The sequence below is a fragment of the Schistocerca americana genome, chromosome 7 (assembly GCF_021461395.2).
Source record: "Schistocerca americana isolate TAMUIC-IGC-003095 chromosome 7, iqSchAmer2.1, whole genome shotgun sequence".
Lineage (NCBI taxonomy): Eukaryota > Metazoa > Arthropoda > Insecta > Orthoptera > Acrididae > Schistocerca > Schistocerca americana.
The window spans coordinates 410,095,347-410,102,936 of record NC_060125.1 but is presented as its reverse complement, the minus strand read 5'-3'; positions in this window follow the sequence as shown (position 1 = coordinate 410,102,936).

Below are 7,590 nucleotides of genomic sequence, written 5' to 3'. Positions count from 1 at the left end.
TAAGGCACTGAGATTCCACATCACCAAAACTAAGCGACGATACAAGATATTTTCAGTCCTCCAACAGGACAAAACATATGAGCTAGTTGACGATAGAACGTACGCAGACGCGCGTGTAGTATTATAATGTAATGGGAAATTTCAAATAAGTAACAATAAAGTTAATGTTAATAATAATAATAATAATAATTATTATTATTATTATTATTATTATTATTATTATTATTATTATTACAATAATAGAAATACCAGAAAGCTTCATTTTGTGTATGACATTGTCTGTGTGATCTAGTATGCATACATTTCACCACCAAGTGGAAGAAAGTAGTAAGGAAGACTTGATAGTCAACATATCTAAAACTAAACTGCATGAATTACCAGTAAAGTCATTGAGCCGTTAGGTGAGTTTGTATTTAAGGTAGTTAAAGACATCCGATGTATTGGACAAGAAATGGACAGTTTTTTATTTACGTGAAGCGGAAAGATTTCAGTTATTATATTTATTGCCTGTAATATGGATGCGATCGGATCAAATAATGAAGCGGATGGATGATATACGGGCAGAGGAAGTTGTTAGCTGGAGTCTAGCGGTTTAAGAAAAGACCGAAAAGACTGCTTTATATAAGGTGGGAAAACAGACATCAGAAAAATTGTAAAAGGATCGTTGGTTGGGTTGGAAAACTGTAATGCGTATAAGAATTTAGATGAGACTTTTACCCAGTACTCGTCATATAGTCACTCACTTAATAGCAGATTTCCCGCGAAAGGCAGCAAATCGGAATCGAACAACGGTCCGAGTGACAGTTAAACATTTACATACAGTCCCAGCATGCAGTTCGACTATTTTCTTCCACAAGCTTCAACATGTTACGTACAGTACCAACACGTAGTTAGCCTACACTTGAGCGCCAAATACAGAGGTATGTAAACCGGCAGAATACGGTGCTGCGGTTGGCAACGCCTATATGAGACAGCACGTGTCTGGCGCAGTTGATCGATCGGTTACTGTTCAGATGATCAAGATTGAAGTGAGTTTAACCGTGGTGCTATAGACGGCGCACGAAATATGGGACACAGAATCTCCGAGGTAGAGATGAATGGTTTTTTTTCCATATGACCATTTCACGAGTGTACCTTGAATATCAGGGCTCTGGTAAAATATCAAATCTCCGATATCGCTGCGGCCGGAAAAAGATCCTGCAAGAACGGGACCAATGACGACTGAAAAGAATTGTTCAACGTGACAAAGGCGCAACTCTTCCGCAAATTGCTGCAGATTTCGATGCTGGACCATCACAAGTTTCAGCGTGCTAACCATTCAACGAATCATCATCGATATGGGCTTTCGGAGCCGAAGGGCCACTCGTATATCCTTGATGACTGCATGACACAAAGCTTTACTCCTTGCCTGGGCCCTTCTACAGCGACATTGGACTGTTGATGACTGGAAACATGTTGCCTGATCAGACGAGTCTCGTTTCATATAGTAACGAGCGGATGGACGTGTAAGGGTACCGAGACAATCTCATGAATCAATGGACCCTGCATGTCAGGAGGGGACTGTTCAAGTTGGTGGAGGCTCTGTGATGGTGTGAGATGTGTGCAATTGATGGGCTACAACAACCTTCTCTCACTCCTTTCTTGACCACTGCTTCCCTTTCATGTCCATCGGTTCTTGAAACTGCATCGAGTTTCTGTACAAGTTGTGGACAATCTTTCGCTCCCTGTACTGTTTTTCTGCTAGCTTCATAATTTCATAGCACATTCCATTCAGCATTTTCAAAAGCTTTGTCTAAGTCTACAAATGTATAAAATTGATGTCTCTTTTCTTCAAAAATGGTTCAAATGGCTCTGAGCACTATGGGACTCAACATCTTAGGTCATAAGTCCCCTAGAACTTAGAACTACTTAAACCTAACTAACCTAAGGACATCACACACACCCATGCCCGAGGCAGGATTCGAACCTGCGACCGTAGCATCTTTTCTTCAGCCTAACCTCTACGATAAGTCACAGGGTCAGTATTGCGGCACGTATACCCACATTTCTTCCAAACTCGAACTCATCATCCCAGAGGACGGCTTCTGCCAGCTGTCCCGTCTTTCTGTAAATAAATCGTGTCATTATTCTGCAGCAATGATTTATTAAAATTATAGTGAGGTCATGTTCACACCTGTCAATACCTGTCTTCTTTCTAATTAAAATTATCACGTTCTTCTTGAAGTATCAGACAATTTCGTCCGTCTCATATATCTTGCGTGGCAGCTGGAATAGTATCGTCACGGTATGTTCCACCAAGGATCTCAGTTGTCTAATCGAGTGCTCCAGTTTCTACTTAGGTGTTTCAGTGCTCTGTCAATTTCTTCTCCCAGTAACAGAGCTAATAAAAAAAGAGGTCATAAATTAAAACGTCGTGCCTGATGCTGAGGTTTTACTGCTGAACACGAAAATGTAGCAAGCGATTAACTATTTATTCATGTTATCTTCTTGTGGGGGATGTCAGCGAGAAAAAGTTTCGTAGAGGTTTGAAATTTTAAAGTTTGCTGGAAGTCACTAAGTGTTCTAATTTAAAAATACTGGATGGACATAGTCGTAATTTTCGCTGCCTCGAGACAGTATCTAACTGTAATACTTGTTTACTGTGTTAAACCGTTAACAGGAGAACTCACTGAGGGTCATGAGATATCTCCTAATATCGTGTCGGGCCTCCTTTTGCATAGAGTAGTGCAGCAGTTCGACTTTGCATGGACTGAACATGTCATTGGAAGTACCCTGCAGAAATAATGAGCCATGCTGACTCTATAGTCGTCCACAACTGCAAAAGTGTTGCTGGTGCTGGATTTTGTGAACGAACTGACCTCTCTATTACATCCCATAAATGTTCTTTGGGATTTATGTCGGGCGACCTGAGTAACCAAATCATTCGCTCGAACTATCCAGAATGTTCTTCGAACAAATCACGAACAGTTGTACTGGGAGACATCACCCATTGTCATTCACAAAAACGCCAATGTTTTCTGAGACCATGAAGTTCATGAATGGTTGAAAATGGTCCCCAGGTACCGAATATAACCATTTCCACTCAATGATCAGTTGAATCAGGGAATCCAGTCAGTTCAAAGGAAACACTGCACATACCATTATGGAGCCATCACCAATGCTCTCTTTGACAACTTGGGTCTATTGCTTCATGGCACCTGCGCCACACGTGAACTCTACCATCAGCTCTTACCACTGAAAGTGGAACTAATCTGACCAGGCCGTGGTTTTCCAGTCGTCACGAGCCCAGAAGAGGCGAAGCAGGCGATGACGTACTATTAACAAAGTCACTAGAGTCGGTCGTCTGCTGCCATTTATTTCTGCGGGTATTTCACGCAGTGTTGTTTGTCTGTTAGCACTGAAAATTCTACACAAACGCCGCTGCTTTCGGTCGTTAAGTGACGACCGTCGGCCACTACGTTGTCTGCTGTGAGAGATAGTGCCTCAGATTTTGAGTTCTCGCCACATTGCTGACACTGTGAATCTCGATATCATGATCACTACTGAAACCTTTTCACGTGAATCACCTGAATACAAATGACGGCTCCGCTAATGCACTGCCCTTTTATACCTTGTGTACGTCAGACTACCGCCTTCTTTATATGTGCACATCGCTATCCCATGACTTTCGTCATCTCAGTGTACATCTCTTGAATAGATTATGACAGGATTTCAGATTCTTAAATTCCATCAGTTATTGCACGAATTGTTGAAAATCAAATATTTGTTGCTCCTGGAAGCCGTCAGATAGGCAACCTGCAACTGGTATTTTGCACCATGCACCGGGCTACGCACTTATTAAAGTACACTACTAGCCATTAAAATTGCTACACCAAGCAGAAATGCAGATGATAAATGGGTATTCATTCGACAAATATATTATACTAGAACTGAGAAGTGATTACATTTTCACTCAATTTGGGTGCATAGATTTCGAGAAATCAGTTCCCAGAACAACCACCTCCGAACGTAATAACCGCCTTGATACGCCTGGGCGTTGTCTCAGAGCTTGGATGGCGTGTACACGTACAGCTGCCCATGTAGCTTCAACACGATACCACGGTTCATCAAGAGTAGTGACTGGCGTATTGTGACGAGCCAGTTGCCTGGCCACCATTGACCAGATGTTTTCAATTGGTGAGAGATCTGGAGAATATGCTGGCCAGGGTAGCGGTCGAACATTTTCTGTATCCAGAAAGGCGCATACAGGACCTGCAACGTGCGGTCGTGCATTATCCTGCTGAAATGTAGGGTTGGACATGGACCGAATGAAGGTTAGAGCCACGGGTTGTAACACATCTGAAATGTAACGTCCGCTGTTCAAAGTGCCGTCATTGCGAACAAGAGGTGACCGAGACGTGTAACCAATGACACCCCATACCATAACGCCGGATGATACGCCAGTATCGCGTTGACGAATACACGCTTCCAATGTGCGTTCACCGCAATGTCGCCAAATACGGATGCGATCATCATGATGCTGTAAACAGAACTTGGATTCATCCGAAAAAATGACGTTGTGAAAGTCGTGCACCCAGGTTCGTCGTTGAGTATACCATCGCAGGCGCTCCTGTCTGTGATGCATCGTCAAGGGTCACCGCAGCCATGGTCTCCGAGCTGATAGTCCATGCTGCTCCAAACGTCGTCGAACTGTTCGCGCAGATGGTTGTTGTCTTGCAAACTTCCCCATCTGTTGCCTCAGGGACCGAGACGTGGCTGCACGATCCGTTACAGCCATGCGGATTAGATGCCTGTCATCTCGACTGCTAGTGATACGAGGCCGTTGGGATCCAGCACGGCGTTCCGTATTACCCTCCTGAACCCACCGGTTCCATATTCTGCTAACAGTCATTGGATCTCGACCAACGCGAGCAGCAATGTCGCGATACAATAAACCGAAATCGCGATATGCTACAATCCAATGTTTATCAAAGTCGGAAACGTGATCTCACGCGTTTCTCCTCCTTACACGAGGCATCACAACAACGTTTCACCAGGCAATGCCGGTCAACTGCTGTTTGTGTATGAGAAATCGGTTGGAAACTTACCTCATGTCAGCACGTTGTAGGTGTCGCCACCGGCGCCAACCTGTGTGAATGTTCTGAAAAGCTAATTATTTGCATATCACAGCATCCTCTTACTGTCGGTTAAATTTACCGTCTGTAGCACATCTTCGTCGTGGTGTAGCAATTTTAATGGCCAGTAGTTTACATTCTTATCGCCTGACTGGGCAACGTCTGTGTCGTGGTCGCCTTCTTTGTCCTTACTTTCATGCAGTCTGTGTCTGCACTTGTCGAGGGAATAAGTTTATGTTCATGTACGAAATGATGTTGATTCTCAGTGGTTGGATGTCAAATATGTACTCGTTACATTGTATATCGTTCTGTTACATGCATTATAAACGTTGTGTATTTATTCAATAGAGAACGGCTTAATTTTTATAAGTGGTTCCACATTTGGACTGTTGAACTGATTTTTGTGTTACATCTGTTGTGGCATATTGATTAGATGTTATCTTAATGTTGCTTGACAATGACTAAAAATGTCGAAACTGGCCTATAGTAAATAAACTGAAATCTGTACAGCAAATAACAAACAATTTTTTCGTTTGAAAAATCTACGGTGGCTATAGATATATGAGCAAACAAATTACCAATTACTTCAGACCTCTCTGCGTGCTTTTAAGTTACTGACAAAGGCTCAAATTCTCTACCGGGATTCCAGTGGTTGTTCTTTCATACAACCACTTGTTAACAGAAGGTAGGAGGATTAAAGAATAATGTGTCGTCAATGAGATGAGTCTTAGATTACGAGCTCGGAATGTACAAGAAAATCGTAGTAAATCCTAATTTGTCGTAAAAAATATTCCGGCATTCGGCTTAAGTAGTGTATAGAAACCGTAGGCAAATTTTATAAGGCTGTCCGAAAACCGATATTAATCCAATATATCGACTGCCGGGGATAAACCCCTAACCCACTTCTGTCTTTGACATCTTGGAAATCGACATATATCGAGGAAAACAAAGTTTCACTCAGTATCAACCGTGACAGCCTATAATGAACTTACCCTTGCGTCGAGGTTTATAACTACAACTAGACCAGACATCTTTAGACCTATAATATTGTCATTCCATGCCCAGCAGAGTTTTTATAGCTCGAGTAGTTCGTTCACAGCTCTACCACGATCAACATTTTCATCATAAATAAGTTATTGAAAGATGTTACAGTTTTGAAGTTGGTAACACTGGTGACGTGGGTCTTTATCAACGTGCTAAAAAGGCCTTTCATACATAAGACGTTTGCTCGTTGTTATGATAATTTTTCGATGTCTGGCAACCTCTGAAAGAATCTGAAGCTCGATATAGTGTTCTATTCTCCAGAAGAATTTGTAGCTTTTCGCGTTCCTTCATGACTGGATGAATCCTGTCCAGTATACGGGGTGGTCGCAAATAGTCTGAAAAGCTTGTATGGGTGTTGGATAGTAGGCTGTACTGCGAAACTGTTGTTAAGAAAAAAATTCGACACGTTTCACCGTTTCCGAGTTTATTAACTAGAAGTTACCTAGATGGTTGCGCGCTCAGATTCAAGTGACCCTCCTGATACAATAAGAATCAGTTGTTCTTAGATCTTAGATAATAGTGCACGACACTGCTCAGCCGTTGGCTTGGGTTCGATCCTTACTATCGACCCATGTCTAATTTTGTTATCGCTCACTTAATCCGTTTTAGGGAACCAAACGAAGAGCACGTTTGTCGACCTGTCTGACGGGACGCTCCAATTCGCATGCACAACGGCCTGATTAGCTGACATCAATTGTCCGCAGCTCGTGGTCGTGCGGTAGCGTTCTCGCTTCCCACGCCCGGGTTCCCGGGTTCGATTCCCAGCGGGGTCATGGATTTTCTCTGCCTCGTGATGACTGGGTGTTGTGTGATGTCCTTAGTTTAGTTAGGTTTAAGTAGTTCTAAGTTCTAGGGGACTGATGACCATAGTGCTCAGAGCCAATTTTTTGACATCAATAGTGATTAACACGCGAACAGCGCAGCATATCGAATTTGTTTTTAAAAAATTATTTCTCAGCACAATCTGCACTGCAACGCCCTACCATTACCATACACTGCACAATCGGACCCGATGTTGGTTCCGATTGAGAGGTGCTGTTGATCCTCCATGCCACACAAAACAGGTCACAACACTGTTGTAGAAGCAACGAAAAAAATGTGTCAAATTTCACATGACGCAAAATCCCCAAGATAGCCAAGTTTTTCAGAAACTCGAAACTTGCCGCGAACTTCAGTGTGAGATCATTTTAAGTTTCCACAACTAAACTCTGTCTCGAAATCTGCCAGGGAATCTTACGCAAAGTTTGTCAGCGGAAAGGCACAAACCGTACCCTTGCTGCGCGATAACAACGGAGACGTTACGGAAAAAATTGGTTTTTGTGGTAAGGTCTTATGGGACCAAACTGTTGAGGTCATCGGTCCCTAGACTTGCAAACTACTTAATCTAACTTAAACTAACTTACACTATGGATGACACATACTCATGCCCGAG